Source organism: Furipterus horrens, unplaced genomic scaffold (genome assembly GCF_987537825.1).
Source record: "Furipterus horrens unplaced genomic scaffold, mFurHor1.1.pri manual_scaffold_17, whole genome shotgun sequence".
NCBI classification, from domain to species: domain Eukaryota; kingdom Metazoa; phylum Chordata; class Mammalia; order Chiroptera; family Furipteridae; genus Furipterus; species Furipterus horrens.
The window spans coordinates 60,780,591-60,805,482 of record NW_028327187.1 but is presented as its reverse complement, the minus strand read 5'-3'; positions in this window follow the sequence as shown (position 1 = coordinate 60,805,482).

Here is a 24,892-nt window from a genome sequence, read left to right as displayed (position 1 = left end):
AGTTCAGCCAAACCGTTGAGTCTCAGGAGGCAACGCTGCAGAGAGGATTAAGTGAGGTTTATACGTACAGACAATCACTCAGGTAATGCAGTCATAGGCTTATGCCCTTTGAAAACAGAAAGCACATGTTAATTTATGTAAAATAACCCACAAACAAGTCTCTAAATCTGTAAAACTGTCTTATTGGGAAGACATGCAGTTGCAAGGTACTTGACATTCCACTTGCCTGCAACTTGAATATCTTTGATGATATCACAGACATGGTTTAATTTTCCAGTGAAACCATATTTTAAATGAAAAGAGTCTTTTAAGACGGTTAGCTGCAGTACTTTATAGTCTACACTGATCACTGTGATTTTCCTCGAATAATGATTTTTCTCCCTAAAATTACCCTCCTTGTCATTAAAGGGACTACATTAAATCCATTTTTAATTTATCCTGTTCATTTGCATAAACACAACAAGAGCAGCAAATGATCACTTATGATCTTTCATTCTGCTTTGCTGGAACTTACCCAAGGAACATTTAGGGTGACCCTCAGTCTGCTCTTCAGGGCACAGAAGTTGGGCCACATACCTGGCGTTCATCCTTGCCTGTACACACCTGTCTTTTCCAAGTCTTTCTGGTTTTTCATTGTGCCTTAAGGTCCCTTCTAGCCATTTTTCAGGAAAACAACCTTCGTTCCTTCCCTGGAAAGATTGCTGTAGACCGCACAACCAACCATGGTACCAGGCCTTTTATCTCGTGGGCTTTTATTGCCTTCGAAAATCATTCCCTGTTCCTCAGGGCTTTTTGGAAACAACCTGAGGCCAAGCATGTCGCCTTTAGGCTTGACATTCCAGTCAAAGACTAGGTCAAAAGAAAGAAAGAAAAAAAAAAAAAAAAGGAACCTCTATTAACAACTGGTCTTATAAGATTTATGCAAAGAAACTTTTGTCATTACTAACTTGTTTAGAATGCCAAACTGTGGAGGGATCAGATAGGGAGAAAAATATACAACGTGAAGGAAAATCTTTGTCCTAATATTCACTGAACTGGCATTTCCATTCTTCATATTTTTATTTTTCCCCCACTAAAATTTTTTTCTTGTTTGTTTTTCCATTACAGTTGTCTCATTTTTTCCCCCTCTTGCTTCCCTGCACCCTGTACTTCCCTTCTCCCACATTCAGTCCCCACTCAGTTGCCCATGTCCGTGGGTCATTTATAGATGTTCTTTGACTTGACTCTTCCCCTTTTTACCTCCTTCTCTCCCTCCCGCCTCCCCCCTTGTTACTGTTAGTCTATTTCTTGTTTACATAGCTCTGGTTCAATTTTGCTCATTATTTGTGTTGTTCATTAGTTTCCTGTAATAGGTGACAGCATAAGGTATTTTTCTTTCGTTGCCTGGCTTATTTCGCTACGTATAATTCTCTCTAGTTCCATCCATGTTTTTGCAAATGGTAGAAGTTCCTTTTTCGTTTCTGCTACACAGTACTCCATTGTGTAAATGTACCACGGTTTTTTGATCCACTCATTTACAGATGGGCATTTAGGTTGTTTCCAGCACTTGGCTACTGTAAATAGTGCTGGTATGAACATTGGAGTGCATAGGTTCTTTTGAATTCGTGTTCCAGGATTTTTCGGATATAATCCTAGCAATGGAATTGCTGGTTCAAAAGGCAGTTCCATTTTTAGTTTTTTGAGGAAATTCCAAGCTCCTTTCCATAGTGGCTGCACCAGTCTACATTCCCACCAGCAATGCACCAGGGTTCCCATTTCTCCGCATCCTCTCCAGCACAATTTGTTTGTTGATTTGTTGATGATGGCCATTCTGCCTGGTGTGAGGTGGTATCTCATTGTGGTTTTTATTTGCATCTGTCTGAAGGCTAGTGATGTTGAGCATTCTTTCATATGTCTATGGGCGCTCTGTATGTCCTCTTTGGAGAAGTGTTTGTTCAGGTCCTTTGTTCATTTTTTAATTGGTTTGTCTGTCTTCTTGGTGTTGAGTCGTATGAGTTCTTTATATATTTTGGAGATCAATCCCTTGTCTGAGATGTCATTTGTGAATATATTTTCCCATATGGGTGGTTTCCTTTTCATCTTGCTGATGTTTTCTTTAGCTGAGCAGAAACTTTTTAGTTTGATGTAGTCCCATTTGTTTATTCTTTCCTTTATTTCCCTTGCCTTAGGAGATATATCAGTGAAAATGTTGCTACGTAGCATATCTGAAATTTTCCTGCCTATTTTTTCCTCTAGGACTTTTATGGTATCACGGCTTACATTTAAGTTTTTGATCCATTTTGAGTTTATTCTGGTGTATGGTGTAAGTTGGTGGTCTAGTTTCATTTTTTTGCATGTCCCTGTCCAGTTCTCCCAACATCATTTGTTGAAGAGGCTCTTTTCACTACATTTGATGTTTTTTCTCCCTTTGTCAAATATTAGTTGACCATATGAACCTGGGTTTATTTCTGGGCTCTCTATTCTGTTCCATTGATCTGTATGTCTGTTTTTATGTCAGTACCAGACTGTTTTGATTACCGTGGCCTTCTAGTATAGTTTGATATCAGGTATTGTGATTCCTCCTACTTTGTTCTTCTTCCTCAAAATTGCTGTGGCTATTCGGGCTCTTTTTTGGTTCCATATAAATTTTTGAAATATATGTTCTAGGTCTGTGAAATATGTTGCTGGTATTTTAATAGGGATTGCATTGAATCTATAAATTGCTTTGGGTAGTATGGGCATTTTAACAATGTTGATTCTTCCCATCCACGACCATGGCATGTGCTTCCATTTATTTGTATCTTCTTTAATTTTTTTCTTCAGTGTTATGTAGTTTTCTGAGTATAGGTCTTTTATCTCCTTGGTTAAGTTTATTTCTAGGTATTTTATTTTTCTTGTTGCTATGGTAAATGGGATTTTTCTTTCAGTCTCTATCTCTGAGTTTTTATTGTTGATGTATAAAAATGCCTTCGATTTCTTAATATTGACTTTTTATCCTACTATTTTGCCGAATTCACTCATTAGGTTGAGTAGTTTTTTTGTGGAGTCTGTAGGGTTTTCTATGTACACTATCATGTCATCTGCAAATAATGACAGTTTTACTTCCTCTTTTCCAATTTAGATGCCTTTTATTTCTCTTTCTTGTCTGATTGCTGTGGCTAGAACTTCCAAGACTATTTTGAATAGGAGTGGAGAGAGCGGACATCCTTGTCTTGTTCCTGATCTCAGGGGGAATGCTCTCAGTTTTTGCCCATTGAGTATGATGTTGGCTTCAGGTTTTTCGTATACGGCCTTTATTATGTTGAGGTATGCTCCCTCTATTCCCATTTTGCTGAGAGTTTTTATCATAAATGGGTGTTGTATTTTATCAAATTCTTTTTCTGCATCTATTGATATGATCATGTGGTTTTTGTCTTTCATTTTGTTTATGTGGTGTATTACGTTTATTGATTTGCAAATATTAAACCATCCTTGCATCCCTGGGATGAATCCCACTTGACCGTGGTGTATGATCTTTCTAATGTGTTCCTGGATCTGGTTTTCCAATATCTTGTTGAGGATTTTCGCATCTTTGTTCATCAGCGATATTGGCCTGTAGTTTTCTTTCTTTGTTTTGTCTTGACCTGGTTTTGTAATTAGGGTTATACTGGCTTCATAGAATGAGTTTGGGAGTCTTCCCTCTTCTTGTATCTTTTGGAATAGTCTGAGGAGGATAGGAATTAGTTCTTTCCTAAATGTTTTGTAGAATTCGCTTGTGAAGCCATCCAGTCCAGGGCTTTTGTGTGCTGGGAGTTTTTTGATTACTGCTTCATTTTCACTAGCTGTTATTGGTCTATTCAAACTTTCTGGTTCTTCTTGATTCAGTTTGGGATGACTATAGGTTTCCAGGAATCTATCCATTTCCTCTAGTTTGTCAAATATCTTGCCATACAGTTGTTCGTAATAATTTCTTACAATCCTTTGTATTTCTGTTGTATCAGTTGTGATTTCTCCTCTTTCGTTTCTGATTTTATTTATTTGGGTCCACTCTCTTTTTTTCTTGATGAGCCTGGTAAAAGGCTTGTCAATTTTGTTTATCTTTTCAAAGAACCAGCTCCTACTTATGTTGATCTTTTGAATTCTTAGTTTAGTCTCTATGTCATTTAATTGTGCTCTGATCTTGACAATTTCCTTCGTTCTACTTGATCTGGGCTTTGCTTGTTGTTCTTCCTCCAGTTCTTGCAGCCATAGGGTTAAATTTTTTATTAGAGATTCTTCTAGCTTTTTAGTTAGGCTTGTATTGCTATGAACTTTTCTCTCAGGACTGCTTTCGCTGTATCCCATAGGTTTTGGGTTGTTGTGTGTTAGTTATCATTAGTTTCCAGAAACTTTTTGATTTCTTCCTTGATGTCATTGTTAACCCATTCATTATTTAATAGCATGTTATTCATTCTTCATGAGTTTGAATGTTTTTTAGTTTTTTCCTTGAGGTCGATTTCCAATTTTGAACCATTGTGATCTGAGAAAATACTTGATATGATTTCAAGTTTCTTGAATTTGTTAAGGCTTCTTTTGTGTCCTACCATGTGGTTTATCTTGGAAAATGTCCCAAGTGCACTTGAGAAGACTATATATTTTACTTCTTTGTGGTGAAAACTTCTATATATATCGACTAAGTCCATTTGATCGAAAGTGTTGTTCAGTGCCTCAATATCTTTGGTGTTTCTTTCCTTCGAAGAGATGTCCATTGTTGACAATGGCGTTTTAAAGTCCCCTACTATGAGTGTGTTGCTTTCTATATCTTTCTTGGAGTCTTTCAAAATTTTCCTTATATATTTGAGTGCTCCTAAGTTGGGTGCATATATATTTATAAGGATTATATCTTCTTGATGGATTTTTCCCTTAAAAATTATGAAATGCACTTCTTTGTCTCTTTTTATGAACTTTGCTGTGAAATCTGTTTTGTCTGATATAAGTATTGCTACCCCATCTTTTTTTCATGTCCATTTGCTTGAAATACTTTTTTCCATACCTTTACTTTCAGTCTGTGTAGATCTTTTGTTCTAAGGTGTGTCTCTTGTAGACAGCATATATGTAGGTCATTCTTTCTAATCCATTCAGCTACCCTATGTCTTTTAATTGGAGCATTTAATCCATTTACATTTAAGGTTATTACCAATAAGTACTTATTCATTGTCATTTTTCCCCTTTGTACTCGTGTTCTTCTCTGTCTCTCTCTGTTTCTTTATCTTCTTAAAGCAGACCCTTTAGTATCTCTTGCATTGCTGGTTTGGTGGAGATGTATTCTTTTAACCTTCTTTTGTCTTGGAAGCTCCTTCTTTCACCATCCATTTTGAATGAGAGCTTTGCTGGGTAGAGTATTCTAGGTTGTAGGCCTTTGTTTTTCATTGCTTGGAATATTTTTGCCATTCCCTTCTGGCTTGTAGTGTTTCTGCTGAGAAATCTGATGATAGCCTTATTGGAGCTCCCTTGTATGTTATTAGTTGTTTCCCTCTTGGTGCTTTTAGGATTCTCTCTTTGTCTTTGAATGTTGCCATTTTAATTATGATGTGTCTTGAGGTGAGCCTGTTGGGGTTCATCTTCATTGGGACCCTCTGTGCTTCCTGGACTTGCGTGACTCTTTCTCTCCTCATGTGAGGGAAGTTTTCTGTCATTAGTTTTTCAAAGAGGTTTTCTATCCCTTGATTTTCTTCTTCCTTCTGGAATTCCTATGATACAGATATTATTATGTTTCATGTTGTCCTGCAGATGTCTTATAACCTCTTCAGTCTTGTTCAGTCTTTTTCATTTTGTTGCATTGTTTGGGAGTTTTTGTGTACGTTGTCCTCCAGCTCGCTGAGCCAATCTTCTGCTTCCTCCAGCCTGCTTTTAATTCCTTCTACTGTGTTCTTCAATTCAGAGATCGTATTCTTCATTTCCTCCTGGCTCTTATTGATAGCTTCTATGTCTTTTTTCATGCTTGTGTAATTCTCTGTAAGTTCCTTGTAGTTTGTCTGGATTTCCTTGTAGTTTCCCTGGAGTTCTTTGTAGTTTCTGCTGAGCTCATTCAGCTTCTCCATACTCCATGTTTTGAATTCTGTATCTGATATTTTGCTCCCCTCTATTTCATTTAGCACTCTCTCTGAGGATTTTACCTTTCCTTTTTTTTTTTTTTTTGACCATCAGTAAATTTATTACATTTTTGTGACTCTTAGGTACTTAATATATAAAATAGGAGGAATACTTATTTAGACAAAGTGGTATTAGAATTTTATAAACAAATTAAAATGTACAATCCATAGTGCCTTTTCCTTTTCTTCTATTACAAAGCTATAAAATATGGTAAAATAAAGGCTTATTGAGGCAGCCAAAATGAGGGAACAACTATATGTAGAGCCAAACATCAGAAAAGGAAATTTTCATAGGCAAGGTGAAACCAGCAGCCCCTAAAAGATTCCACAGCAAAGAAAGTGGGAAATGGATTAAGCATTCCAAATAGAAGGCCCATCACCCAAAAGAGAGACAGACCATGAGGTTCTTGAGAATAAGGGTAGAACATATTCATGAAGAAGTAAAAAGAGGCCAATCACTGAATTTGCCCCCCCGTCCCCCATCAGCATTGTATCATTGAAAGTTTTATTTTTATTTTTTTTAAATTTATGATCATTGGCTTTCTTTTTTTTTTTTAATTTTTTTATTTTGGTTTTTCAATTACAGTTGTCCACTTTTCCCCCAATTTCTCTCCCCCACCCAACCCACCCCCTCTCCCACAATCATATCCCTCCTCGTTGTCCATGTCCATGAGTCTTTCATACAGGCTCTTTAATTAAATCCTTCCCTTACTTATCTCCCTTCTCTCCCTCTCCCCTCCCCCCCCTATTGACTGCTATTCTGCTCTTTGTTCTATTTAGTTCCTTTGTTTGTGTTGTTCTTTAGTTTCCTGTATTAGGTGATATCATATGGTATTTTTCTTTCTTTGCCTGGCTTATTTCACTAAGCATAATTCTCTCTAGTTCCATGCATGTTGTTGCAAATGGCAGGAGTTCCTTCTTTCTTTCTGCTACATAGTATTCCATTGTGTAAATGTACCACAGTTTTTTGATCCACTCATCTACAGATGGGCAGTTAGGTTGTTTCCAGCACTTAGCTATTGTAAACAGTGCTGCAATGAACATAGGGGTGCATAAGTTCTTTTGAATTGGGGTTTCAAGATTCTTTGGGTATAATCCTAGTAGTGGAGTCATTGGTTCAAAAGGCAGTTCCATTTTTAATCTTTTGAGGTAATTCCATACTGTTCTCCATAGTGGCTGCACCAGTCTGCATTCCCACCAACAGTGCAGTAGGGTTCCCGTTTCTCCACATCCTCGCCAGCACTTGCTGCTTGTTGATTTGTTGATGATGGCCATTCTGACTGGTGTAAAATGGTATCTCATTGTGGTTTTTATTTGCATCTCCCTGATGGCTAGTGATGTTGAGCATTTTTTCATGTGTCTATGGACCTTCTGTATGTCCTCTTCGGAGAATTGTTTGTTCAGGTCCCTTGCCCATTTTTTAATTGGGTTGTTTGTTTTCTTGATGTTGAGTTGTATCAGCTCTTTATATATTTTGGAAATCAGTCCCCTGTCTGTGATGTCATTGGCAAATATGTTTTCCCATATGGTTGGTTTCCTTTTCATCTTGCTGATGTTTTCTTTTGCTGAGCAGAAACTCTTCAGTTTGATGTAATCCCATTTGATGGGGGGTTGTTTCTCTGTCTCCCCATGTTTGTGATTCCTATTGTTTGTTGGTGCTGCTTAGAATGATCTGCACTTCCTGGATCTGCTCTGGTAGCATCAGATCATGTAACAGACTGGCCCTAGGCAGCCTATTGGAGACTTCCAGGGATCTACTGCCTTAGTCTGTCTTCTTTAGTTGTTAATCTACTCAATCTGTGATTAGCCATCAGGCTTAAGGACCGTGGGTGTGGCAGCTTAATTCCTGTAAGCAAGGCTTTTATTTCCCCTTAGTCTGACACCACTTGGAGGGGAATGGTCTGTCTGCTCTACTGGGGCTGAGTCAGCACTGGCTTTTCCTGGGAGGAAGTTAGTGTAGCTTCCACTTACTCCTCCGCCCTCTTGGATCTCCGTCTGTGTTGTCCTTGTTGTTATTTCTTTAATCTGCCTGGTTGCATTTCAGCTACTTTTTGGTGGGTCTTTTTCTCTGGTTAGTTGATTGAGAGGCACTCTGCCCACCTTGTCTTGAGACCTTTTGTGGAGGTGCTGATAAAACATAATCATACAACCCAGGCAAGAAACCCACAGCCTCCAATATCTCCCCCAACTACAATTTCACTATAGGTTGCAAATGAGCCCATATTAATATACTTGTGGAGATATTGGGGCTCTTATTTCATAGGAGAAACAGATAGAAGTTGTTTTAAATGAAGGAAGGGTAATTTTTGATCAGGAAGTTGATAGGGTAATAATATTAGCAATTGGGAGATCAAGGTTATATAAGACAGCAATTAACATTTACACTGTATGTTTGCAAAGGAGGAAAGGGTTACAGTTTGTAGTGAGAAAGTGGAAGTGTATAGTATTAGGATTATATAATCGGTATATGCTATATGTTTATCGTGGAAGGGAGGATAAACTCAACAAACATCCAGGCAGACAGACAGCCAGAAATTGAAGCAGAGGGATGAGGAGGTTAGAAGGTAGGAAACAGATTGTGAAAGAATTTTTCAAGAATAAAAATGCAGAGTAGAAAATAGCAAAACAGGAAGGGAGAGATGAACGAGAGAGAGAAAGTAGAGAAGAGAAGGGTAGGAGAGAGAATGAAAGAAGAAGGGGAAGTAGAAGAGGGGGAACCAGATAGAAATTTAAAAATATATATATATTATAAAAAAATTAGGAGATTAAAACATGATATAAAATAACAAGATAGAGAGAAAGAGAGAATATATAGAGAGAGGAATAAGAGATGGGAAAGCAAGAGGATGGGGGAGTGAAAGAACACAGGGGAGGGAAGGAATTCAAGAGGAAGAGGAGATATTAAGTACAGAAAGATTGAAATTGAAGAGTTGACAAAAGATAGGATGAAGTAGAGAAATACAAGAGGGAGAGAAAGAAGTGAGGGGATGGGGTGGAAATAGAGAAAGGTTAAGAACGGGAGGGTGAAGGAGGAGGGTAATAGATTAGAATTAAAATTTAAATATTAAAAGATTAGAGTATAAAGTGGAATAGGGAGAGAGAAAGAAAGAGAGAGAGAATATTTATAGGGAGAGAAGGAAAATAAGGGCAAGGGAGGAAAGAAAAACGAATGTAGACTGAAGGAGGACAAAATATAGAAAGGAATTTAATAAAATTGAAAGTGCTTAGCACAGAGAAAGGAGAGAGAGAGAGAAAGGAAATGGAAGGAGGATGAGAATAAGGGGGAGGGAAGGGGATTAGAAGAAGGGAATAGGAAGGAAAGGGAGAGAACTTAAAATTAAAAAGTTAACAAAGAATAGGATGCAGGGGAGACATGTTAAGGGGAGAAAAGGGAGGGAAGAGGAGGTGAGAAAAGGAGACAGAATAAGAAAGGACAGGAGGGGCAGTTAGAGAGAGAGTAAGAAATAAAAGAATGAGAGTATTTTAACTCAATTCTACTTTTAGGAACAGTCTCTGTGTATTTTTGGTTTGTTTGTTTTTTGTTTTTTCTTCCTTCCTTCCTTCCTGAGTCCTCCCCTATTCAAAATTCCTTGGGTTTCAGATCTTTTCTGGTTGGTTGGCTGGCTGTGGGAAGGTCCTGCTTGATTCTGGGATTGCTAGTCTTTTATTCGTGGGCCTACCGCCATTCTGCTGTGAGCTGCCTTTAGTTGTCCCCTCCTGTGGCACCCTCAGTCCTCCTCAGGCTTGTCCAGCTACTCCTTCCCACTGTTGGTCCAGCCTGTGCCTGCCAGCAATCCCCGCCCTGCTTCCAGTCATGTCTCTATTCCCAGGCTACAGCTTCTGCTCTCTTCCCTGTCTATATGCCTACGCACCCTACCTAGCTCCCTGTCTCAAGACTGTCCCTTTGTTCTGCAGACTCTGGCACAGGCGGTCAAAGCTCCGGTCCCAGTGGCACTTTCCTGCCCAGGACCTCTCCCCTGGTCTGGAGCTCTGCAGCGGCTTTCCCGTGTGGGCTCTTCCCCTTGCCCCAAAACTCTCTCTATTCCGAACTACTGCTTCTGCTGACTTCCCTGTCTATAGGGCTGCGTGCTCTATCTCTCTTCCCACCCCAGGATTCTAGTGTGGTCGGTCAGCGCAGCGCTCTCCTACCCAGGAGCTCTCCCCGAGTCTGGAGCTCCACAGCAGCCTTTCCCTGCGGGTCCTTCTTCCCGCCCTAAAACCGTCTCCACTCCAGAACCATCGCCTCCGCTCTCTTCCCTACTTACACGTCCTGCATGCCCTATTTCTCTCCTAGCCCCAAACCCGCCTTTTTTTCTGTGGGATTCTAGCTCGATTGCTCAAAGCGCCAGGGGCAGGCACTGCTCTCTTGCTCAGGCCTCTCCCCCGGTCCGGAGTTCTGGAGCAGCTTTTCTGTGCAGCCCCTCTCCTTGCCCCCAAACTGTCCCTTTGTTCTGTAGGGCCCTAGTGGAAGTGCTGGGTGCGCCCGGGATGCCAAGCTTTTGGTAGGAGGTTGCAGCTGAGGAGGTTTCCCTCTAGACTCAGATCACACAGTTTCTCCCAGTCCTGGTTGTTCACTGTTCTCTCCCTCCTCTGGCTTTTTCAGCCAAATCCTCTCCCTAACTCCCTACAAGAATTCACTTATCGGTGTGCCCCTAGCAGGGGGAACCTCCAAGCAGCTCTCGGCTAGTGAGCTCTCTGGCTTGGTACTGCAGACACACCGGGTCCCAGAATGACTCAGCCTGCAGTGTGTGGTAAACCCCTCCACCCCCCTCCACGCTGCTCCCACGCTCTCCTCCCTGTTCATGCTATCGGAGATCCACACTCACTAAGTCACTCTTCTCCACATTTGTTCCTGGAGTCTCTCCTTAACAGGAGTGAGCTGAGAACACTGCACCTACTCCGCCGCCATCTTCCCCCTCCTCAAGAATATTATTTCTGAACTGAAGACCACAATAGAAGGAATCAAAAGTCTCCTAAATGAAGCAGGAAATCGGATCAGTGAGTTAGAGGACAATGGAGAAAAAAATTCCCAGAGTGCAACAAAATGAAAGATGTCTGAAAAAGAATAGAGAGGGTATAAAAGAACTGCAAGAAAACATGAAACGTGATAATATCTGTATCATAGGGATGCCAGAAAGAGAAGAAGAGGGGCAAGGACTAGAACACCAGATTGAAAAAGTAATGACAGAAAACTTTCTGAACATGATGAGATAAAAAGTCTCTAAAGTGCAGGAAGCAAAGAGGGTACCAATTAAGATGAACCCAAGGAGGCCACTCCAAGACACATCATAATTAAAATGGAAACATTCAAAGACAAAGAGAGAATCCTAAAGGCAGCAAGAGAAAAACAGCAAATAATATACAAGGGAGTTCTTATAAGGCTGTCAGCTGATTTTCTCAACAAAAACGCTACAAGCCAGAAGGGAATGGCAAAAAAAATATTTTAAATAATGAAGAACAAAGGCCTACAACCAAGACTACTCTACCCAGCAGGGCTCTCTTTCAAAATGAAAGGAGAAATCAGGTGTTTCTTAGATAAAAGAACTAAAAATATACATCTCGACCAAAGCAGTGTTGGAAGAGATGTTAAAGGGTCTGTTTTAATAAGAAAAATAAATAAAAGAGAGAGAGAGAGGAACACAAGTACAAAGGGGAAAAGTCACAATGAATAAATACCTGTCAATAATAACTCTAAGTATAAATGGATTAAATGTTCCATTCAGAAGACTTAGGGTAGCGAAATGAATATGAAAATATGGCCCACATATATGCTGTCTACAAGATACCCACCTCAAAAGAAAATATCTAAACAGACTGAAAGTGAAGGGATGGAAAAAAGCACTTCTAGAAAGCAGACATGAAATAAAAGCTGGGTGGCAATTACTTATACCAGACAAAATTCCTTTCATTTCAAAGGCCATAAAAAGAGACAAAGAAGGACACTTTATGATACTTAAGGGAAAAACCTATAAAGAAGATATAATCAAGGTAAACATATATGCACCAACATAGGAGCACTCAAATATATAAGGAAATACTTGGAAGACTACAAGAAGGAATACAACAGCAACACACTCATAGTAGGGGACTTTACACCCTATTGTCTACATTGGACACACCTTCAAAAGAGAATAACATCAAGGATAATGAGGCATTGAACAAAACTGTAGATCAAATGCACTCAGTTGGTATATATGGAACTTTTCACCCCAAAGAAGCAAAAAATACTTTCTTTTCAAGTGCACATGGAATATTTTCAAAAATAGATCTCATGGTGGGACACAAAACAAGTCTCAACAAATTCAAAAAAATGTAATCATATCAAACATCTTCTCAGATCACAATGTCTTGAAACTGGAAACCAACCTCAAGAGAAAAACTCAAAGACATTCAAACTCATGGAGAATTAATAACATGCTATCAAGTAATGAATGGGTTAACAATGACATCAGGAAGAAGTCAGAAATCTCCTGGAAGCAAATGATAATGAACATACATCAGCCCAAAATCTATGGGACACAGTGAAGGCTCTTCTGAGAAGAAAGTTCATAGCAATACAGGCCTACTGTAAAAGGATGGATGAATCTCAAATAAGCAACCTAACCCTACAGCTACAGGAATCAGAGGAACAACAAACAAAGCCCAGAGCAAGTAGAAGGAAATAAATCATCAACATCAGAGCAGAAAGAAATGACACAGAGACTTAAAAAAAAATTTAAAAGATCAATAAAACCAGGAGCTTGTTCTTTGAAACGATAGACAAAATCGACAAGCCTTTATCCAGGATCAAGAAAAAGAGAGGGAAGACCCAAATAAACAATATTAGAAACAAAAGAGGAGAAATCACTACTGAAACCGCAGAAATACAGAGAACTGTAATAAATTACTACAAACAACTGTACGGCAAGTATTTTGACAACCTAGTTGAGTCGGAAAAATTTCTGGAAACATATAATCATGCAAAACTGAAGAAAGGAGAAGCAGAAAGACTGAATAGACAGGTAATAACTAGTGAAATTAAAACAGTAATCAAAAAACTCCTGGCACACAAAAGCCCTGAATCAGATGGCTTTACAGGCAAATTTTACAAAAAAATGGACAGGGACGTGCAAAAAAATGAAACTAGACCACCAACTTACACCACACACGAGAATAAACTCAAGAGGGATAAAAGACTTAAATGTAAACTGTGACACCATAAAAGTCCTAGAGAAAAACATAGGCAGGAAAATTTCAGATATCCCACGTAACAATATTTTCACGGATACATCTCTTAAGGCAAGAGAAATAAATAAAAAAATAAACAAATGGGACTACATCAAACTAAAGAGTTTCTGTTCAGAAAAAGAAAACATCAGCAAGATGAAAAGGAAACCAACCATATGGAAAACATATTTGCCAATGATATCTCAGAAAGGGGACTGATCTCCAAAATATATAAAGACCTTATACGACTCCACATCAAGAAAACAAACAACCCAATTAAAAATGGACAAAGGACCTGAACAAACACTTCTCAGAAGAGGACATACAGAAGGTCCATAGACACATGAAAAAATGATCAACATCATTAGCCATCAGAGAGATGTAAATAAAAACCACCATGAGATACCGCTTTACACCTGTCGGAATGGCCATCATCAACAAATCAACAAACAACAAATGCTGGCGAGGATGTGGAGAAACAGGAACCCTATTGCGCTGTTGATGGGAATGCAGACTGGTGAAGCCACTATGGAAAACAGTATGGAATTACCTCAAAAAACTAAAAATGGAACTGCCTTATGAACCAGTGATTGCACTGCTAGGATTTTACCTGAAAAATCCTAAAACCCTTATTCAAAAGAACTTATGCACCCTTGTGTTCATAGCAGCTCTGTTTACAATAGCTAAGTGCTGGAAACAGCCTAAGTGCCCATCTGTAGATGAGTGGCTTAAAAAATTGTGGTGCATTTACACAATGGAATACTATGCAGCAGAGAGAAAGAGGGAACTCTTGCCATTTGCGACAACATGGATGAAATTAGAGAGAATTATGCTTAGTGAAATAAGCCAGGTAAAGAAAGAAAGATACTGTATGATATCACATAATACAGGAAACCAAAGAAGAACATATACAAATGAACTAAATAGGACAAGGAACAGAATAGCAGTCAATAGGGAGGAGGGGTAAGGGAGAGAAGGGGGTTAAGTAAAGGAAGGGTTTAATCGAGGAACGTGTATAAATGACTCATGGACATGAACAACGGGGAGGGATTTGATTGTGGGAGAAGAGGTGGGCTGGGTAGTGGAGAACAATGGGGGAAAATGAGACAACTGTAATTGAAAAACCTAAAAATAAAATTAAAAAAAGAAAAGTAAAATGTGGATATCTCAAATTTGGACATGTTTAGAATTATATAGTGTATTAGACAGTAGCTTATAGGACAATGTATTTAATTGTATAGATAGTGGAAATAATTTCATGTATAAAATTAAAAGATCTAACTTCCTTTTATAAGCTGTCTTTTATTTGGGCATTTATATGGTTAATAAAATTAGTGATCCTTTTATATTTTCTCAGATTTTGAGACCTTTTGACAGAAGGCTGTATAAGCTCTTTCCTCTAAATATTATTATTTATATTTTTAAGTTAGTTAAGATCAGAAATTGGTTGAATATGTGAAAATTTAGTTCTAAAAAAGTAAATTAAAAAATCACTGAAAATTATGACGTCCATCACAGTCAAATTCTGTCTCTGTACTCTTCTTAACTTCTGTGATTTTTAATGACCACATTATAGTATTCATAGTTAACATTGTTTCCATCTGTTTATGTGGTAAATTACTTATCCACTGATTTTAATATATCAATGGATAAAGGTCTCCCTCAGATATTACCTGTATATTTATTTTGAATATGTATACACTCATGTCCCTCTCTCATACATACACACACACACACACACACACACACACACACAAGCACCAAATAAATGATGCATCCAGAATGCTAAAGAAAGATCAGAGAGACTAATGGGCTGGAATAGAAAACTCTTGAAATGAAGTAATTGATTTTTCAGTATAGACTACTGTTTTAAAAGAATTGGCTTCAGGCATTTATATGAGCCATCACACCCCTTGATCTTTCATGAATTTATAATTCTTATAAAACAGAAAGGATCAAAATTGTTAAATGATACTGTGCCCTTAATAAACAACACCATCAAAAATTCCACTGAACCAGTAAACAAGGAGCAGTCTAACAGTTACTAGGGGGGAGTGGGGAGAAAAGAGGAGAAGTATGGAAAGGGTCTAGTCAAGGAACTAGTATAAATGACCCATGGACATGGACAACGGGGTAGGGATTGACTGTGGGAAAAGGGGTGGGCTGGATTGGAGGAAGCAATGGGGGGGAAAAGTGAAACAACTCAACAGAAAAACAATAAATAAATAAAATGCTTTATTATATATTTCAAAACAATCATGTTTATTTGAACTATGGGTGTTTGAAACTCTTCTAATGGGAGCAAAAAAGAAAAAAGAAAAGAAAAGAAAAAGAAACAAAAAATTCCACTGAGGAAAGAGAAATATTAAAGTACAAAGCAAAACAAGAAGCTCAAATCAGGTGCTATAGAAAGAGAGCTATATTATTAGCAAAAATCATTGAGTAACTGCATGAGAAGTAGTTGATTTGGTGTTCTCTTTCAAACTTTCAGCCCTTAGAAAGATGAGACAATGAGGCAATTAACCTGTTCCACAATCCTAAACTGTAACACTTCTGTTCCAGCTCCTTGGGACTGGTGTAATTTATTCATGCAGGAATGCAGTTACATATCTGTTATTACATTTGGTTTTTCTTCATTATTAGCTTAATGGTTTTATAAGCAGGTATTCTTCTGGGAAAAAAAGAGAAAATAAGAATAAAAGAAATAAATAGAGGTAGGAAAACAGGAAGGAAGGATGAAAAGAAGGAAGAAACCAATCTAAAAAATAGTGTTACTGTAAATGAGGAAAACTTAGTATATCTTGCTCCCAAAAAATATTTAAAGCCTACAGACATGGTAACAGTGTTTTCTAATGCTAAGAATGTGCTTATGATGTATGTGAAGTGACATAGGACTCAAGACATTTTATGGATTTTCTTGTTACTAACAACGTCTGATCATTTTCTTTATATTTTGTAAGTTGAAGTGTTCTTTTTTGTGTGTTTGTTTGTTTGTTCTCCACAAAGGTATGTTACACATCAACTGTTTTTTTTTATTTGGAGAGCTATTATTTACTTATTAGTTCCATAAGAAAAAGCATCAAGTTATACCAGGAAATTTATTTCTTTTTTTCCTCATCCAAGAATGATTTTAGCTCTATTTACACAGGTGATAGTGAAACCTAATATTTCGGTTTAGCTCTAGATATTTTTGATACTTTTAAATATTGAGACAAGGATACACTAGAGGGTGTCCTTTAGGGGTAACATTTATAAAGGAGGAGTATACTATAGGTTAACTTATGAAATACTTCATAAATTTTAATGCAAATTGTAGACAGCACAGATGACTTACCATAGAATAACTAACGCTAGGGGAGATCTAAGCTAAAGAAGAACCCCTATTTCTTTTCTGCCATATTAAACAGTTAGTTATCTTCATGGGGCATTTTTACTTCTCCTTTTTCTTTGAGAAAAACAGAGTGGAACTGGCCATAAACAACTTCCTTTAGTCTGAATTCACGGTGTCACCCTTGTTTTCAACCACCTCTGAAGACTTCTAAACAAATGATTTCTTGTATTTGGTACTACTGCCTCAGTCTTTTGTACTACATACACTACTGGACATTCCCAATTATTCTTAAGATTTTACCTTTGCAGGCTGAGAGAAAATGGAGAGATAATTAGATTCCTCTCATCCTTCCAAATTTAGTGAAAAGTTTTCATTTTATAACAGTAACACAACCTCAACTACTACTTACACCTTCCACATCATCTTTAGAAATAAGACAGTTTATTATTATTAACTCTACAAAGAAACACTGTTTGCAAGTCCAGGTCATAATGGGATTTACTGGAGTCTAAATATCATGTCGTATAGCAAGTAAACATGCCTAATACAAAGAGAAATGGTCAATAGTCTCATAACTTTTCTTTCTACTATTTATTTTATAATCTATGTAACATTTAAAAATATATGAACAGTTAAAGAAGATTTGGTCAGCCAATACAGATATATGTATATACTAAGACATCATGTTTGAAAGAGACACGCTGATAAAAGCAGAACTCCGTTGATACAGAGAAAGATGAGAAGACAGTAAGTTAAAAATCAAATTTTAACGTAGCCAAAGACCATAGTTCACTCCTCTTGTTTGCCTCCACTATTTCTAAATGAATTGTACTAGAAATCACACTCTGTTATACTAAGAAAAAAAGAGGAAATGAAATTGAGAAAAATTAGATATTTAAGAGCTCCCAACAATTTTAAAAGTCAAGTTTCCATTTCAGATACAATTAGATTGAGTCCAAAACACTGCAGTACTCCATACAGCTCTATGAAAAAGAAACATGGTTTTCTTACACATAGCCTGTAAGAAAAATATATCCTTTAATTAAAGCATTAGAGAATTTTTTCATAGCCTCTGGTGGAGGCCACATACTATAGTATTGTCAAAAATGATATCCTTTGTTCTTTTACCAAAAAGGAGATAGGTTAAATTTAATCTAAAATTTGAGATTTATGCTTGGTTGAGAAAATATCTATTTGTAAGAATGTCCAGTGATCTATGATGAACACAGAAATTACTTTTCTCTGTAGCAACTTGGGCTGAAAATGAAGGGCTGGAATCTGGGCTAGTCTACAAAAATGAACACCTGTGACACTCTTCAGGAAAACTTTAATTTTCTTGAGATTTCAAGGAGATAAACATATTAGTAAGTAGCCAGATGCTGGTATTGAAAACCAGATTGCCTTTGCTTTCCAAGTAACCTGTCTTTATTTGAATAGCTGACAAATACTTCCCAAAATCTATCAGGCACTTCTGGAAGTGTTTATAAGTGACACATCTTATTCATCAAGAAATTAATGGATGATATTATGATTTCCAAACTAGTATTACTTTCAGAAAGCCACAATAAAGGAGAGGGAATTTGTTCCCTTTGTAAACATTGTCTTTTCTCTTATTCCTTTTTTTCTATCACATGGATTTATTTTGTTGTGGTAATGAAAAAGTCAACATGTCTTATAAAAAGAGCTGTGAAGAGGGTTGGGGATTATTTTTCATAAGTAAAAAAGTGTAGAGAATCCTACAGGTGGCAAAATAAGTAATGAGGCATGTTAGGCTGTATTATTACTCCTTTTTCAAAATTCTTAAACTGTATATTATGCACACAAAATAAATATATTTTAGATGACACAGATAAACTCTTTTGTGGCAAAAATAACTTTTGAATATTACATGAATTTTTTGCTAATTAGAGATGTACAGGTTCCTGGAGTCTGGGGAGAAGAAATTATCTAATTGACATTAGTTCAAAATGACTGGATTCTACAATATTATTTCAAAATTTGGTCCAATAAAAAGGAACTGTATGGAAAATAGAATAGTATGAAAATTATTAGTTAAATTGGTCATTTTTCCAAAGTCCCTTACATATCATTTGCTATAGAGGGGTATGAGATTTTCTTTGCTGCTAGTAGTAATGGAGAGCTTGGATCTTAAAATTCTTCGTTACAATAAAACAAGGCTCCTTGGGGAAGTGACTGATTCCAGGACTGGGTCACAATGAGCCTGAGATATCTTGCTATGCAATAACATAATTAAATGCTCACAAAATATTGGGAACATGTGACAAAAGAAAAAAAAGTAAGGGCCAATTTGAAGTATCTTCCTAATGTTGGAATAATTTAAGCAGCAAAATATGTAATGATAGTAATGGAATATAAAATGTGTAATAAAATAAATTTCCAGAATTCCATACAGATAAATGTGAACAATGAAATAAAAATAAATGGGGAATAAAAGAAAGCTCTTTTTATGTATTCCAATTGATAGGTGGAAAAGGTATGATGGAACTAGAAAATTTTTATTGTTGGGGCAGCCTTGTTCTGATAACTCACCTAGAGACCACTGTGGGATCAGGCAACAGGTTTACTGAGGGAAAAAAGGGGAAGCAGGGTGGAAGGGAGAGGCAACCCTCAGACTGACTCAAGGGACTATAGGAGCAAAGGGAATAGGGAGCAAGAGAATGAGGAATGGGGAATCCTGTCACCCTTGTGAGCCATAGGAGTCCCACCCACACTTCTGTAAGCACCATTTTTATACTTGTACACACTACATATTTTGGTGAGGGTGAGCTTGTTTATCAACATATTCAGTAAGTCATTTGCATCTCATTGCTCCCTCCCCACCACCACCAGGTTAGTTAACATATTCTCTGGGAACCCACTAGGTCCATCAGCATATCCTCTGAGAGTCCGGGCCAGGCCCAGGTTGATTAGCATATATCAAAAGTCCGAAGACCTGGCTGTTGTGGAACAGTGGATTGAGCGTCGGCCAGCGAACCAAGTGTCGCTGGTTCGATTCCCAGTCAGGGCACATGACTAGGTTGCATGTTAAGTCCCCAGTTGGGGACACGTGAGAGGCAGCCACACAGTGATGTTTCTCTCCCTCTCTTTCTCCTTTCCCTTCTCTCTAAAAATAAGTAAGTAAGTAAATAAATAAATAAATGTTCTAATAACTCATTAAAAAAAAAAACAGGTCCATGTGTGCATTCTAGCTGCCTCCATATTCTGACAGTTATTTTGTATTAATGATTATCATAGGCCAGGATTATAAATGTATATACTAAAATTAGTAAACAAAAATATAGTGAGAAAGTATATTTGTGTAGTACTTATCAAAAAGAAAGAGAAAAATAGTATCTTTACAGTGGAGGAAACTTAGACACACCACCTTAACCAAGTTAAAATTACCATATTGAGGCATATCAATATTATATGTCTTATGTTATGATGTGTAGAGAAGGACACAGTCTTATCTTTTGTGGTATTACTTAAAAGTGCATAACCTGTCTATAAACACGAGGAACTATTCAACAAACCCAAATTAAGAAATATGTTTTACAAAATAGTTGGACAGTTTCTTCAAAAATGTCAAAGTCATTGTTAATGGCTGATGGGATGAATTATAACCCCCCATAGCAAATTCATATGTTGAAGTTTTAAGCCCAAGTACCTCATATCGTGACTATGTTAGAGAGGTAATTAAAGTAAAGTGAAGTTTTATTGGCAGGTTCTAATTTAATATATCGTCGGCAGCCGTACGTCTCGAGAGACGATGGTGTAGCTTCTCAAAGAGTCCATCTGCACCGCCGAGAATGGCTGTGCAGTCCGACTCGGGAGTGACATGGTATCTGTCTCCTCCCGTGTTGAATCGACATCTTGTGATGACGCTGAAGCTACAGAGCCTGGGCAGGGTAATATGGAGGGTCTGCTGTTGCCCATGCAGCAGACCCCCCCTCTCTTCGCAGCTGAAGGGTCCAAGGGAAAGACAGAGTCGATACAGCTTGGGTTCAGGTGTGCCGCAGGAGTTGCCGGTGTTGACTACAACGTCAAACCGCCTTAGGGACTCCGGCTCCGGATTTTCTGTCGGGGTTTACTCCCTTAGCCTTTCCCCTGAAGAGGTATGCCGCAAGGCAGCGGAGGTTTTTTGGAGTCAGAGTTTTCCTTCTCTGATGTACCCTGACTGGAAGATCGAACCAGCGACACTTAGCTCGCAGGCCAACGCTCAATCCACTGAGCTAAACCAGCCAGGGCAAAATTTAATATAACTGGTGTCCTTAAAAGAAGAGATTAAGACATAGAGAGGGCACAGAGGGAAGACCATGTGAAGACACTGGAAAAGCACTGTCAAATACAAACCTAGGAGAGATGACTCATCAGAAGCCTACCCTAATAACACCTTGATCTCAGACTTCTAGGCTCCAGAACTTTTAGATAATAAATGTCACATAGCAACCCAGCCTGTGGTACTTAGTTTTGGCAGCCTTTGCAAGTTAATAGTCATGAAACACAAATTGACACTGAGAAATTGTCCCTTTTTGGAGAAAACTAAGAGGACATGATAACTAAATGCAATTTGAAATACTGTATTGGATCCGGAAGCATAAAAAAGACATTAGTAACCCAATTGGCAATAGTTAAATAAGGTTTGTAGATTAGCTAACTGTAGTATTCATATTAATTTCCTAATTTTGCTAAGTGTACTGTGATTATGTAAGATAGTCAAATTTGGGGAAGCTGGGTGGAGGGTATATAAGGATCTTTGTACAATTTTGCAAATTTTGAAAATCTGAAAATATTATAAAATAAAGTTAAAAATACAGAGTGCAATAACAAAATATTCAAAAAATAGCATGTTACTTTTCAATATTGCTTGAAAGATGTGTGTTAAAAATAAAATTTTGTGATTTTTGACACTTGTTTTTTTTTTTTTAATGATTTAATGTGTTTTATTGATTAAATTATTACATTTGTGCCAATTTCCCTTCCCTCTGCTCCCCTCCACCCGGTGGCCCCCCTCCCTCCAGTTGTCCCCCCCTTTTAGATTATGTCCATTAGTTGTGCATACAGTTCCTCCCAACCTCTCTCCGTCTATTCCATTCCCTCCTACCTTGATCCCCAATTCCTATATCACCTCCCTCCCTTTCCCCATTCCCCCTCCCTGTTGACCTCCCCCCAATATGCTTCCCGTACCCACAGTTCCTCTTTCCCTCTCGTTGCCTATTTAGTTTGCCTTTGTTTCATCTCCCTAGCTTCTGTTTTTTTTTTTTTTAAACCAGTCCCTTTAACATCTCATATAACAGTGGTTTGGATCTAATGAACTCTTTCAGTTTTATTTTGTCCTGGAAACACTTTCTCTGTCCTTCTATTCTGAATGACAATTTCGCTGGATAGAGTATTCGTGGTTGTAGGTTTTGGATTTTCATTACTTTGAATATTTCTTGCCAGTCTCTTCTTGCTTGTAGGGTTTCCCTTGAGAAGTCAGCTGATAGTCTAATTGGGACCCCTTTGTACATAATTCTTTTCTTCTCTCTTGCTGCTTTTAAGATTCTCTCTTTATCTTTAATTTTTGACATTTTGATTATAATGTGTCTTGGAGTGGTTCTCCCTGGGTCCAGTCTCTTGGGAACTCTCCTTGCTTCCTGGACCTGCAGGTCTATTCCTTTTCCCAAGTCTGGGAAGTTCTCCTTTATTATATTTTCACTCAATTTTTCAAGTTCTAGTTCATATTCCTCATTCTCTGGCAAACCAATGATTCTTATGTTGGGCCTTTTATAGCTGTCCCAGAGGTTTCTGATCCTCTCATTGTTGCTTGCCATTTCCTCTCGCTGCATTGATTGACTGCTTGTTCCTTCTCCATATTCCAGTTTGTTGAAATGAACTCTGGATTTTATTTCCTTTCCTTCTATCTCGTATGCGGTTTTGTTCCTTTCGTTATGAAAGTTTTTCGCTTCTTTCATATCTTTTTCCTGCTCTTTTGTGAATTCTGTAAGCCACCTGATAACAATGGCCCAGAACTGAGCCTCTGACAGGTTTCTTATCTGTTCATCTGTCAGGTTCTCTATCTGCTGCCTGGTGAGTTGTGTTACCGGTATTTCTAAAGTTGCCTGCCTCATTTTGACAGATGCTTTTTGTTTTCTTGGGCTGGCTGTGGGGGCAGTGCTTGCGTACGCGTCACAAATTAGCGACCGGCGCCTGCTTGTCCGCGACCTATTTTGCAGCCCTGTGGTGCTTTCTGTGGGGGCGGGGGTCCAAGATGGATTCACACAGTTATTCAGCTAGGAGACCGGGATCCGTCCTCCCGCCCCCCTGGGCCCCCCAGCTCCGGAGTCGCGCACCGCCAGGGACTTGGCCACCGGGACTCCTCGCCGGGGTCGCGCACCGCCAGGGACTTGGCCACCGGGACTCCTCGCCGGGGTCGCGCACCGCCAGGGACTTGGCCACCGGGACTCCTCGCCGGGGTCGCGCACCGCCAGGGACTTGGCCACCGGGACTCCTCGCCGGGGTCGCGCACCGCCAGGGGCTTGGCCACCGGGACTCCTCGCCGCCCGCCGCTCCGGGTGCAACCGCAAACAGCACTGCCCACTTTAACTCTTACCTGCCCAAATGGCACCGTTGGTTTATAACTTCATATGTTGGACTTCCGTGTAGTTTTATTTTCTGGAATTTCTAGTTATCCTTTGTTTTGAAGTAGTTGTATTCCTGTATAGTTGTAGAGGGAGACCTAGCGTGTCCGTCTAAGCCTCCATCTTGGCCGGAAGTCTTGACACTTGTTTTTATTCATGTTCCTGGAAAACAAATAATTACCTGTCCTCCTTGATTAATTCTTCTCTGTAGTCTTTATTTTCTAGACTGGAATGAGTATTTTATAATATCTTTACAGAAGAAGAATATTTATATCCCATATTTCATTGTACATTTAAAAAAATTATTTAAGCTTATTTAGTTGTTATCCAGGGAGTACTGTCAAATTAATATAAGTTTACTACAAAAAAATTTATAATTATTCAGTATTAATTATGCCTCTGCACAATCTCATTAAGCAAATATTTATTAAGTATTTAATATGTGCAATATATTGTGTATGGAAATACAAACAGGAGATTTTTTAAAAGTCTACAGCAATTTACAATCTAGAGAGTGAGAGAGAGATAAAAAGGGGGAAGATAAATTAAGTTTTGTTTCATATCTACTGGATAGATAGAAACTATTAGATATACACTAAGAACTTCAATTTTACATATGTGAAAACTAAATCTCAGGGAAATTTCCTGATGAAAATAAATAAGAATTGGCTCCTAAAGGGAGTTAGAATTGGTCCATGGTTAAGAGAGTACTTGCATTCCAGGGAAAGCATGTGCAATGACTTGGAGGCATTATGAACGTGCTGTATTTCATAAGCATTTCAGTATGGTTTTACATATAGGATTTTTGTAGGTTAGTTGTAGGAGATGAAATTGCTTCAGTAGGCAGCATCTTGTAACAGGATATTTTATGCTATCATAAGAAATTTAAACTTTACCATATTATTACAAAGTGTAATTTAAGAATGTTAAAACCAACCCTGGCTGCTGTGGCTCAGTAGATTGAGTGTTGGCCTGTGAGCCAAGTGTCGCTCGTTTGATTCCCAGTCAGGGCACATGACTAGGTTGCATGTCAGGTACCCAGTTGGGGACGTGAGTGAGAGGCAACCACACAGTAATGTTTCTCTCCCTCTATTTCTCCTTTCCCCTCCCTCTAAAAATAAAATGAATAAACAAACAAATCAATTAATTAACTAAAAAAAAAGAATGTTAAGCTAAGGAAGAAAAAATATTGGTTGTGAAAGATGAACACTTTTGGAATTTATATTCTCAATATTTCTCTTTTTCTAAAGTGGTACAAGAACCAAGGAGTTCCTCTTAAAAATTACCAAGTCCTGCCAAGATGGAGGCTTAGACAGCCACGCTCTGTCTCCCTCCACAACTAAGAAGGACTGCAACTACACCAAAACCAGATATAACTAAAAGTTCCAGAAAATAAAATTTCATGGAAGTCCAACATTTGAAATTATAAATGATCAGTACTCGTCCGGACGGATCGGAGGGGCAAAACGGCAGCACCCGGGATAACGGCAGGACTGCAAAAAACACCAGGAGAGTAGTCCTGGATGTGGTCAAGACCCATCAGCTCGCAATTCTAATGCTAGGGAAGACAGATCCCCAGTGCCTCTGACTGTGAGGCCCAGAGGGTGTGCGGACGGAGGAGGAGGCTCCCGGTCTCTCAGTGGAGA